This window comes from Lentinula edodes (genome assembly GCF_021015755.1).
Source record: "Lentinula edodes strain Le(Bin) 0899 ss11 chromosome Unknown C8R40scaffold_3, whole genome shotgun sequence".
Lineage (NCBI taxonomy): Eukaryota > Fungi > Basidiomycota > Agaricomycetes > Agaricales > Omphalotaceae > Lentinula > Lentinula edodes.
The window spans coordinates 1,768,455-1,782,199 of NW_025764309.1; positions in this window are offsets into that span (position 1 = coordinate 1,768,455).

Genomic DNA, 13,745 nt, shown 5'->3' on the forward strand with positions numbered 1-13,745 from the left:
GGGGTAGTGCGTTCATATATCTCTACATAGCCTATGTAGGAACGGTATGGACTGTTAAAAATGCATCATTCATGAGTAAGTATAATCAACACAAAAGCTTGAAAACAGAACAAATTTGAAGGCGGATGACATTGATCCTCATTGAAGCTCATTGATCATCCCATTGAAAAAATACGTGAATATCCCACAAAGCATAGCTTCACACGAAAAAACCAAATAATGAACTTTCAATGAAAAATTTCTAAGTAAGATACTCCCAGTTCAGTTTCGACGCACGTCATGTGCTTTTCAGTGACTTTCAGAGTGACAATCCTTGAGCACTTTTTATCTCAACACCCAGCCCCAATACAGTCTATTGAGAACACGGGCCCTGTTGAGTACCCTCGTAGGTAGACCTACCCAGAAAATCTAAGTCTTATATCCATAATTGAGAAAGCCTATAGCTTTATGGTGTGCGAAATCACAAAATTCACCATTTTTGATGAATCTCAACATTCTTGAAAAAACTCAAAAGTCAAGAACAACAGCACTTGAGGACTTTGTATTGTATTTTGTAGTAAGAGATGTGCATAGATGCCTGTAGAGCAAAATACTCATCATTTCAGCACAGTTTTGTGGCTTGTCCATGGTATGCATCTTGTTTCTTGTTGAAGTTATTCCACTCTCAGAATGGATGGATCACCCAGGTTATTCATAATAAAACATTGCTCATTCAAGCATGATTTACAGCTGGGGATGATGAGAAAAGTGCAGTCAATGTACAAAAATATGAACCGAGGACCATTAAGGACTGGGCGCTTAGTTTAGACACTCTTGCCAGAATGCTATCTCATCTCTGAATTCTTCACTATAAAATCTCAGAAAATCTGATATTGTCTTTAAGCAGTAGGTTAACAGTGCCCGTGTTTTAATTTTTGCATAACTCAAATGAAAACTACTCGAAAGACCAATTCGTTGCACCTTGAGATTTTTGGCGGGGTCACAGCTGTGACCAGCACGTGATATGCGTCGAAACTGAACTGGGAGTATCTTAGAATCCTCCCAGTGTACTGTGTGAGGGGCCATTAGCATTTGCCGTAACTATGCACGGACTTCTGCACAGAACTTGTACGTAACTTGCGCGGAACTTGCACGGATCGCTTACCCGGCAAAGTATAACTTCAATAAATACTTTTTAAGAGTTTACTGATCACCAACTACATTGTAACAAATCATTGAGTCCAAATCCTAGTAAATATCAGGAGCTATATACACCCTAGAAGCATTGCACTCACCTACTTCACTCTGGCAATCTCATGCTTTAATGAGCAGGCCATTCTGCTCACTAGTCTCAGTAATGGGAGAACAGTGATTGTTTATGTATATTGAAGTAGTCCTTATCACCTTTCAATTGTTCATCAATGATAAGAAATGGTAAATCCTCAGATGTTCAACATAATGGACAATGACTACAGGCCTTGACAAGACTGTGTGATCTTGAGAGTGTGATATTGAGAGGTCAAAGAGGTCTCTTCATTGAGACTGTTGAATCAAACAATAAACTGGAAAATTTTACCTGCAATGGCACTACATTCCTATTATTCAATCTTTTGTTGGAAATTTCAATGGTATCTGAGGGTAGCATGACATTCATTGGCTCATATAATGCTGAAGAGTATACCAGCCTTCTAGTCTGGTGGGAGCATGTTGTGATTTCTCTACTCAGAAGGGCTTTAGAACACTGTTGAGAAGTACTCTTGTAGTTTCTTGGAATTGTGTTGAACTAGGTCACTAGTACTAGTTCCTTGATGGTCTCATGATCAACTTTGCAGATTAAATTAACATCTCTGGCAAGTGTACAAACTATGGAGATAAGTGTAACAATAGAGGAACAATTAAAGTAAGGATAATGACACATGCAGTTGCAGTATATGTATACATTCACAATACAGAAGCATGCAGCTACAATGTATACATGCAAGCATGTGCTGAGCAATGGTGAGTGGATGAGCCTCCAAGAGTATCATCAAGTATATTCAGTATATAGTATGCCATTTTCATGCAGGTGTCATAGACATGAAATTCATTCCATGGTGGGGGTATTACATGTGTATTGATCAGGGGACTTGGTTTCTTACTTGTGTATGTGACTAAGGACTAATATCTGAACTTGACACACAGGAAGAGAGCATAAAACAATTGAACAAAAAGTAAGCTTAGAACAATCAGACACAGGCAACTGAGTTAAATGTAAACAGAACTGCAGTGAAGTGTGGCAGTTACTTTGCAGAAACTGTTACTGCAAAAGTTCTGTGCCTCAATCTGCATGGATTTGCATGTAACTTGTGCGGACCTGCACCTGACTTGCATGGATCCGCACCTGACATGCGCGGATCTGCACCTAACTTGTGCGGATCTGCACTTAACTTGCACGGACCTGCATATAACTTGCATGTATTCTGCATGTAACTTGCATGGATCAGCATATAACTTGCGCACATGTAACTTCCGCACCCAACTTCTACTAACAATCAGAGCATAAAGAATCCCATTGGCAATTACTACATAGAATATCTCACAAATAACAATTACTCACATCTGAAGATTATGAGCAGATAAGCTTCAGAATATCTGCTCAATCATATCTTTGCTCTTGTTGAATTATGGTTAGTGATACACCAGAATAGATAGTTTAATTAGTGATCCAGTGATTCTGAACAAACTTAAGGATTGGATAAAATTTCAGGATAGGAAAATTACATTGGACCTATAGAGCTCCATTGTACAATTGTTAAGATCATGTACACCGTGTAACCGTGCCAAGGCCACAGGGTGTCTAAGTGCGGAAGACGAATGGGACAGTAGTGAAGTTATTAACAACACCGCCGTTACGCCGTTAGTCCCCGGAGAGCGAGAGTAGAGAGAGAGGAGCTAAGTAGCAGCCAGGTCGGAGCGGCGGTATCGCCGGTGACGAGGAGCGGACCAGAGAACGTTAAAGTCCTAAGGTCGAGGAGAACGTACTTCGAGGCGTTGAGCCTGAAGACTTAGAGAAGAGTTAAGTTGAGAAGGGAGATCTAAGTTGATCTAAGTTGATAATTAAACTGAGGAACTACAGTAGCGTACAGGCAGTATTTATATCTACGGAACGGCGCATCGGTGCGAAGCGCCAGACTAACTACTAGGAGCTATACAAGTAGTACCTGCAGGGTAGAGTAAAGACAATAAGGAAAGACTAGGACGAAAGAGTAAAAGACAATAATAAGAGACTAGAACGAAAGGATATGTGTAGCGAGAAAGAACAATAGGAAGAGATTACAATAAGAGCAGATCTTCGGAGTACCGAGCGGCGGAATGGAGGCCCGCGGCATGGACTTGACAGTATCCCCCTCTTAGGCTTGAGCCCTCGAAAGCCATTAATACCGGTAGTTGGTTAGTCACCAGGGAAAAATTTTAAAGGCCGTCAGGATCGGGGATTTGGCCCATCAGTCAGCAGGAAAATTTCAAAAGCCGTTAGTACCGGGAAATGGCGTTCGGTCCACCGTACACCAAGTACAATTCGCAGGAAAATTTTCGCTGGTCCGTGCGCATTTTTGCCGTATAAAAGGCCCAAGGTTTTGCCGCTAAGGGCCTAACTCTTCCTCAAATTTTCTAAGTCCACGACAATGTCGACAAGCCGTACCACCACCACTACTCAACCCTCTGCTAGTACCTCAGCCCGCCCCGCCGATCCTCCGAGTCCTGGCGCTCCTATCGACGAGGATGAAGACGAAATCCTCAGGGAGGCCCTGGCACGGGTCGAACGAGTCAAAGCAAGGAAAGCAGCAGAGGCTGCCAAGAAGAAGGCAGAAGAAGAGGCGGCTGCGAGGAAGGCAGCAGAGGAGGTAGAGAAAAAGAAGCGAGCGGCGGCGCAAGCGGCGGCGGCCAGACGTCAGGCTGCTCAAGGTGCACGCGACCGGGCCGTTCGGGCTCGCGAACAGGAAGACGAACTCGTCGAGCGGAGGAGGAAGCTAGCTGAGGCTGCAACAGCTAGGAGTCAGGGAGGAACTTCGACGGGGGATGTTTCTGCGTCGCCGAGAAGGCCGATTGTGGAACTATCGAGGTTGAAGAGTAAAGGAAAAGGCAAAGCCAAGGTTCAGGTGCGTCCTCTTTTTTTTCCTGACCTCTTCTTGTTGCTAACTTATTCCTTTTCAGCCCGTAGGTGAGGACCCCGATGACGGCGATGATGGCGACGACGATGATGATGATGAGGATGACCGAGAACCTTGCGAGCGGTGCCGGTCGAAGAAGATCCCTTGCCTAAAGCAGGCTGGCAAGCGGAGCAGCGTAATCTGCAAGCCTTGCCACGACTCGAAGGTGCGATGTTCGTACTCGGGTCGTCCGTATGTAGTGAAGAAGGAGGGAGGATCGAGTCCGAGCGGCGAGCGCTTGGCCGTACTCGAAAGTCAGATGGCGCAGATCCCTAAGACAAAGTACCAGGTCGACTGATGACCTTGAAAGGACCAAGATATTTTTCTGAGAATTTTTCAGTAGGACGAGTAGAACGAATGTGCTTAGCAAGAACAAAAACTTCGGAGCCGATCGGGAACTCCGGGTGCGAGATTCTTTTCCTGTCAGCTTGTTCCTTGTAACGAGACTGAGCTAAAAGGATTTCTTCTCGAAGGAAGACGTGGAGTTCATCGAGATTGACGACAAAGTCTCTGGCTAGATCAGACTTCATGTCGACCTCGGGCCGAACGGTGATGTTTGGGTGGTATCCTTTGTTAGCGAAGAATGGAGTAATACCAGTGGAAGCATTGGGAGCGTTGTTATAGGCGAACTCGGCGATCGGAAGTAGAGGCGACCAGTCATCTTGTTGGTAGGAACAATAGATCCTGATGTACTGCTCGAGAGTCTGGTTGACACGCTCAGTTTGCCCATCGGCTTCCGGATGGTATCCAGAGGTATAGTGAAGTTCCATGGACAGCGCTTTACCGAGAGCCCGGAAGAACGCCGAAACAAATTCGGAACCACGATCAGAAGTAACATGATTAGGAACACCATGCTTAGAGAAGACGTGAATAACAAAAAGCTCAGCTAGTTGTTCGGAAGTAATGGTGTCGTGAGTTGGAATAAATATAGCTTGTTTGGAAGATCGATCCACGACGACTAGGATAGCAGTGTAACCATTCGACATTGGCAGTTGCTCAATGAAGTCCATGGAGATGGAATCCCATGGTCGGACCGGAACCGGTAAAGGTTTCAACAAGCCGTAAGGCCGGTGACGGCGGGGCTTATTGCGACCACAGATAGTGCAGGAGGTAACGTAGTCACGAACAAAGTCTCTGACCTTAGGCCAGGTGTATTGACGACGTACAGCTTCTAGAGTGCGGTTCTGGCCGAAATGGCCGGAAAGTGGATGATCATGGAAGTAGCGGAGGACTTGAAGGCGAAGATCGCCGTGATTAGGGACATAAATACGGTCGTCAAGGCGTAGTAGCTTGTCGCTACCTAAGCTCCAACGTTCATTGGAAGGATCTTTTGCAAGTTCCAAACCAACAACGGAGCTCGGATCGGCGGGAAGGGCGAGAATGATAGCTTGGTGTAGGGCTTCGATATCCATGATAATCGAGGCTCGTAAAACGGGACCTTCCAAGAAGGTAGCTCGAAGGGACGCAGTGAGTTGTTCGTTAGTAAAGATAGGGCGAAAGTTATGAGGGTTCACTTGGGCGTAGCCGATATCCCCCTCTTTAGGGTAGACGTCCCAGCGTCTAGTTATCGAATCAGGTTTCTCGCCGAGTTTCCCCGGTCGGAAGCGAATGACCATATTAAATTGATGTAAAAATTCTGACCATCGGACCTGTCGGCGTGTGAGAACCTTGGTAGTAGAGAAATACTCAAGATTCTTGTGATCGGTGACGACGTCCACTGGATCACCCGAACCTTCCAGATAATGACGCCAAGCTTTAAAGGCCTCGAAGATGGCCAGTAGCTCTTTGTCGTGTGTATCGTAGTTGAGTTCCGCCGCATGAAGCGTTCTGGAAAGGAAGGCTAGAGGATGAATTTCACCGTCAGCATATTGGATGGAAAGAATAGCCGCAATGGCGTAATCGGAAGCGTCAGTCTCCACGATAAGTGGGCGATTCGGCTCCCAATGGGCCAGTATTGGCGCAGAAGTGAAAGCGATTTTCAGATTTTCGAAGGCCTCTTGACAGCTGCTGTCCCAGATCCAGGACGCGCCTTTTCGGGTAAGCCGAGTCATCGGCACAACGATATCACTGTAATTATAAATAAAACGACGATAGAAGTTTGCAAAACCCAGGAAGGACTGAATGTCCTTAACCTTCCTCGGAACCGGCCACTCTAGAACGGTCTGAACTTTCTCCTTGGACATAGTCAATCCGTCGGGAGAAAGAATGTAACCCAAATACTCAACAGTATCCATATTGAATTCGCACTTCTCGGGGTTGGCGTAAAGCCGATGTTTCCGTAACCGCCGAAGGACTTCCTTAACGTGTTCTCGGTGTTCTTCTGGCGTATCAGAGTAGATCAGAATATCGTCAAGATAGACGATGACACAGACATCGAGCATGTCAGAGAAGATGTCATTAACAAACCGCTGGAAAGCCGCAGGGGCGTTCGTAAGGCCGAACGGCATGACCTTCCATTCGTAAGAGCCGTAGCGGGTCCGAAAGGTGGTTTTCCATTCGTCACCTTCAGCGATTCTGACTAGATGATAAGCGTGAGCGAGATCCAATTTGGTGTATATTTTAGCTCTTTTCGGAGCGTCGAGAAGATCTGATATGAGTGGGAGTGGGTAACGATCCTTTTTGGTGATACGATTGAGTCCACGGAAATCGACGCAAAGGCGAAGTTTGCCGTCTTTCTTCGGGACAAAAAGGACCGGAGCGCCGTGAGGAGAGGATGATGGGGTGATGGCACCAGTAGCCAGCTGTTTGTCAATAAAGTCTTTAAGGGCAACTAGCTCCTTTTCAGACAAAGGGTAAATACGGCCGAGAGGCGGCGAAGCGCCTTCTTCCAAGTCAATCTTCAAGTCGTAAGGTCTGTGTTCAGGAAGAGAATCTGCAGCAATCTCGTCGAAGACGTCTGCAAACTCTGCGTACTCTTCTGGAATAGAAGGATGGAGTGGAGGGACAGTAGGAGTGGTGGAAGAGCGGTCGGCGGCACGGGCCGCGACCTCTGAGTGGATAGCACGAAGTAAAATAGGTTCCATACCAGCGTCCTTGCAAGCCCTGTTAAAGACTGCAGCACTGACAAGTGCAATGTCGACCTCGGGAGTTTCCAGTTGAGCAGCGAATTGAGAAACCGTAGGATAAGAATAGATGGGTTCAAAGGGGAATTTGGACGAAAGGGGCTTGGCCCGTAAAGTCCGAGAGCGGGAGCGAGAGCGAGAGCGAAGTGAGTCCCCAGGAGGGGTCTCCAGAATTGTCGGTGAAACCGACGGCGAAAGTTCCGGTAGCGGAACAGCGACCTTTGCATCAACAGTGTTGACGGCAGAAGGCACAGACGTCTGTGGAGAATCAAGGTGTGAAGTGTTACGGAACGTAATGTTTCGAGATGCCCAGTCAATCAACGGATTGTAGCGGGATAAGAAACTGTAACCTAGTACTGCTTTACAAGATGAATCTAAATGTGTAACATAAAAGGGTAATAGAAGCAGCTCGCCGGAAGGGAACCGAACGGCGATATTCGCCATATCGGTAATGGGTTTAGAAGATAATGAACCATCAAAGAGACGAAGATTAACAGGAGAGATTTTGGTCGTAGGAATAGAATTTTGTGAAACATAACGAGTATCAATGAAAGAGTCAGTAGAACCAGAATCAACAAGAGTAGGAAATTTGAGAAGAGCAGAGATGGGTTCGGCCGGCGCGGCCGAATCGGATAAAGGAAATTCAGTAGTCAATGATATTACAAGAGATCGTTCAATAGAAGAAAGAGCGGACGCGTTGAGATATAACTCCCCAGGTGAGGTACGAACCTGATCAACGCAGCTCCCGTTTCGTACTGGGGAACAAGAGCTGCGGACTAGTTTTCCGATTCCTCTTCAACAACCTCAACGGTTGCTTCGGGGGTTTCTTCAACCTCGGCAGCACGGCCCTTCGATTCTCGGGCCTTTCGCTTGTTGCAGTCAGCAATCTGATGCTTACCACCGCAGAAGAGACAAAGGTTGTTCTTCATCCTTCTTTCCTTCTCAGAGGGAAGGACTTTCCCATCTGCACCAAGATGGTTGAAAGCGGGGCGCTGACCGCCGGATTGACCGGAGTTCGAAGAGTTCTGGGGCTTACCATTGTTGTTAGGCTTACCACCAGAGAAGGGTTTAGGCTTCGGCGTGAACGGCGCCGAAGAACCAGATGGCTGAGAGTTGTTTTGCTGGTTAGTAGAACCAGTCTTAAAGTCCGAGGAACCCTTCTTCGGGTTCCGAGCAACAAAAGGCTTACCAGCCTCACGCTTTCTAGTTTCCTCGCGTTTCCAATAACGATTGTCAATACGAAGAACTTCTTGACGATAATCGGCGAGAGTCGCCGGCTCGGGCAAACGCGCCATTTCGTCCTTGATGCGTTCAGCTAAGCCTCGTCCATAAGCCCATTTCAGGGCAGCAGAATCCCAGTTGGTACTAGCAGCCAGGGTGTTGAACCGGATGTTGTATTTCCGGATGTTCTCGGTTTCCTTCATCTTCAGATTACCGAGAGAATCTTCGGCCTCGCCTTGGGCGTCGTAAACGCCGAAATTATCCTGAAGCTCCTTTACAAGGGCTTTGAAGGAGGATGTCCAGGCCGGCAGCGAGTCGAGATCCGGGTCGAGGATATCAGGGACAAACCATTCTTTGGCTGACCCACTGAGATAGGAAAGGGTGTAGTTCACCTTCCTTTGGTCGGTGAAGTACTTTGGTCGGTCATTGAAGACCAGGGCGAGATTGACGAAGAACGTCTTGAGTTTTCGGGGATCCGAACCGTCGAATACCTCGGGTTCCTTGACCTTACTCTTAGATTCAGAGCTGTCAGAGGGACGGCCGAGTGCGGCGAGAACGGTACCGAGGGTTTCAATGGAACCCTTGAATCCCGAGAGAAGATCCAACATAGCTCGTTGCTCGTTGGGGATGTCAGGAGAATTAGGAGAACGAGGACCACCAGGTCCACCAGGACCACCAGGTCCGCCGGGACCGCCGGGACCGCCAGGCCCACTGGGGTCACCAGGCTCACCACGCGGTAAACCGCCGGAGTCGTCATCCAGATCGTCATTGTTGTTGTCGGCACCCGGATCGTCGGGGTCGACAGGAGGGTCTTGATCATCGTGATCACCAGTATCCAAATCGAAATGAGGAGGTGGGTCACGAGGAGATTCAGAGGCAGCTCGACGTTGGGGTTGTTTTCCCGTACGGCGGGCTATGGCTTGGAGAATTGGAGAATCAATTCGAGCAGTTGACCGGCCCCGAGCCGGAGCGACCACGGGGGGTTGTCCACGGCGAGGGGTCAAGACTTGGACAGGTTGTCCATCACCGGTGTACAAAGTGCTGTACTCAAATTGCTGATCTTCTTCCATGGCTTCAGGAAGAGTTGACGTAGTAGGAACTGTGGCTGGACCGAAACCGCGATTACGGCGACGTGGTTGACCGATAGCAGAGATAGAGTCGGAGAATGGGGCAAATGATTGAGCTGTAGTGAAGAAAGTGTTTTCTTCGGAGTTAGCTCTAGATTGAGCTCGAGTTTTCGGAGGCATAAAAAATGATATGTCAGTACGACGTTAACGGATTGAGTTTAATTATACTGTTAAGATCATGTACACCGTGTAACCGTGCCAAGGCCACAGGGTGTCTAAGTGCGGAAGACGAATGGGACAGTAGTGAAGTTATTAACAACACCGCCGTTACGCCGTTAGTCCCCGGAGAGCGAGAGTAGAGAGAGAGGAGCTAAGTAGCAGCCAGGTCGGAGCGGCGGTATCGCCGGTGACGAGGAGCGGACCAGAGAACGTTAAAGTCCTAAGGTCGAGGAGAACGTACTTCGAGGCGTTGAGCCTGAAGACTTAGAGAAGAGTTAAGTTGAGAAGGGAGATCTAAGTTGATCTAAGTTGATAATTAAACTGAGGAACTACAGTAGCGTACAGGCAGTATTTATATCTACGGAACGGCGCATCGGTGCGAAGCGCCAGACTAACTACTAGGAGCTATACAAGTAGTACCTGCAGGGTAGAGTAAAGACAATAAGGAAAGACTAGGACGAAAGAGTAAAAGACAATAATAAGAGACTAGAACGAAAGGATATGTGTAGCGAGAAAGAACAATAGGAAGAGATTACAATAAGAGCAGATCTTCGGAGTACCGAGCGGCGGAATGGAGGCCCGCGGCATGGACTTGACAACAATATCATTGTCTGGAGCTCAAATTGAGAAGCAATATGACTATGTGGTAGGATTTTGTACACAATATTGCATATTTACAGATTACATGGAGCTGCATAAAGTTGCGCGGAGCTGCGCGGAGCTGCGCGGAGCTGCGCGGAGCTGCGCGGAACTGTGCGGCACTGCGTGGGACTGGTGCCGCAGGGGTTACGGCAAAAGTTCTGTGCCCGTATACAAATCTATTCTCTGAACGGTAGACTTTTCTTCTTGCATGAATGTTTCACACAGGTACAAGACCAACTTTATAGGAACTCAAGCAGCTGGATCTAGTCTTTTTTTTCAACTGATTTCTACAAGATCATTGAGGAGTGAACTTGTAGTCTCTTGCAATTGCATTGAACTAGATCACTTCCAGGTTCAATGGTATCTTGATGGTCTCTATGATCAATTTACCTGACTCAATTGAAATTTCTGGCAAGTGCAGGAACTATAGAAATAAGTGCAGCAACAATTAAAGTAATATGTTTGCTACATGTGGTGACAATGTATACAGGCAAGCATCTAGCAATGCTGAATGTATGACTGTTTAGTGTGTCATTTTGAGCAGTGCTATACACATGATTCCCCAGTATGGGTATCAGATGTAAGGAGATTCAGTTTCTCACTTGTGTACTTGACGAAGGACTGATATCCAAACTCAGCACAAGGCAGCTGAGATGGATTTGAGTGCTGACAGTTATACTGAAGCAGGTACACTGCACTGGAGTGCAGTAACTATGGAAACTGTCACTGCAAAAGTTGTGTCCCCATTTCTTGAATTACTTCGGTAACGCACCGGAATAAATGGCCTAATCAATAACCTGCTAATACTGAACATACTTAACTATCAAATAAAGATTCAGGATAACAAAATCAAATTGGACTTATGGATTGAGGAACAATATGACTAGAATACCACCGTAGGAGAATTATGCACACAATAATGCATTTTTACAAACTACACAGAGCTGCATGAAATTGCGCGGAAAATGTGGGGCACTGCGTGGGACTGGTGCCCCAGGGGTTACGGCAAAAGCTCTGTGCCCAGTCGATTGTATAGCAAAATATGAATGAATATAAAAGAATAACAGGATAGTCCTTATTGAACTTATAGAAGAGTATTGATATCAACAGAAAAAAAGTAGAGAGCCAACTAGCCAGGGAATGAATTCAAGTCATATATGTATGACACAGCTGACTATCTAATAAAATATTTTGGTGTGACTTACAATGTACCAATGCGGGTGAGGGTTCGGGAGAAGGGAACATTTTTGTAATTCCAAATGGTGCCGCAAATGGTTTCCAATGAATCAACTTGAAACTGTGTCTTCAGAGGAATTCCAATGCTTAGCCTGCCTGTTTCTTCCCAATTGGGAAGAATGTTGTTGACAAAATGTTGGGCAAGGAGCATAAATGCCTCATTACTTGAAACATGGCCACTTAACGGAAGCAAGATGTTTAAGGCAAGTAAGGTTCTAGTAGGAAATTTCTTTGGATCCAGGCACTTCCGTAGTTCCGATTGAATCCTATTAGTATCACAGGACTCTTCCAGAGAGAAGAACGGAAGAATATTCAAGGTGAGTGTTTTTAGGACAAGTGGAGAACTGCCGAGGAAAGTGTTCATGGTTTGGCACAGAGCCTCAATATCATGTGTTTGTAAAGTCAGTGAATGAAGGTTTGGAAGACTCCCAATGTTCAATGTCTGAATCCCTGTGAAGAATCAGACTTGATGTCTAGAAAAATAGTTTGAACATCTCCTACTTTGGTCATTCATTCCATGCTGCAATTTATAATTATACTCCAATCCAAGGGATAATGATTTCAATGTATCATTATTAGCAATGAGAAATGGTTCCAGGGAACAAATAAGTCCCCAACCATTCCTGGTGTTATTATAGATCATTATATCCAGAGTATGGATTTGAGGTGCATATTTGGAATGGTCAAGCATCCAATGGAGGAATTTGGAAGGATTGGACATGCGCAAGCGAAGCTTCCGGAGATTTGGGAGAAAACTTTGTTGACCTTCCATATTTGGTGGAGGTAACAAAGGTCCCCGTACATCACTGGATATGTTTGTAAAGATGCATAAACTTTCGAGCTGAGGGAGAGAGCTGATCACTTGGGATATGTCTTTGGACCATACATCTGCCATATTAGAGTAGACAAAGCTGCTTATGGCAGGAAATCTGTGGGAGATTTGTAGATTTTTTGTGAAACTGATATCTGCATGGTACTGCACAATCAGCAGCATCCCTGTGAGTTTTGTGTGCATGGCCAGCAAATCAATGCATCTTTGCAGCACTCCTGACCATTGGATGTTCAACACACATCCTTGTACTGTGTTCCGGAAGGTACACATTGGAGCTTCCAGGAGCTTCAAAAAAGCTCCTGTGTTGTCCTTTGCACTACGATGAAGGGACATCTGCAAAACCTGTATGTTCGGCTAAATAGCCGAAAGCAGCTCAGAGCACTTGGGAGCACTTCCCAGCAGCGAAAGCACCCAGAGCAGCCTTTGATTTTTGCTTTGGGTGCTTTTGTCGCTGGAGAGCGCTCTCCAGCTAGTATCCTTGCTCTGGCGAGTATACATGTTTTGCAGATGGATACTTGATACAAGACTGGAATACGGAAGAGATGATAACGAGTTGCAGGTAGCCACCTCCGAGATACCAAGCTACTCAAAGCAAGACATGGCACAGATGTGTGAAGGAAGTCTAGGATGTAATCCACAAGCTCTTGCGAAAAGATGGCCATGAATGTGGGTGTCAATTGTTCACTCGAGTTGTAGCATATATACACTCAGGTTCCACGCGGAATCAGTCCACGATATGGGCGGCAGGGGTAATGATTGGAACAATCATAACCGAGGGAATAGTCATAGGGACTTCTGACAGAATAAATCTCACACTCGCGGGAGTTATCAGCATAATCGAGCTTATGGCATGCCGCCGCCACGTCTCAGCCAGCCTGCACTGACTGCCCCTGCAAAGGATAAGCAGGACCTGAGGTTAGCTATTGGGGTGTTTCAAGGCCAATATGCCACTGCCACTGTGGGTGAACAGATTGCCCTCATTGTGCAAACTGTTCCGAGGAGCTTCATCCCCAGCAATGCCAGGAGAGATGACTACTGGTTTGGGTTATTGGTAATGACATTCAGGTCCTACAATGACAGGGATGCTTTTATGCAGGAGTGGAGCACATACTATAAGAATTCATTGTTGAAGCGGGAAGCATCTGCAAAACCTGGATGTTCGCGAGAGCAAGGGTACTAGCTGGAGAGCGCTCTCCAGCGCTGAAAGCACTCCCAGCAGTTTTTAAGTACTGCTGGGAGTGCTTTCCCAGCTGGACAGTGCTGTCAACTGCTTTCAAGCTCTTAGCCGAAAATACAGGTT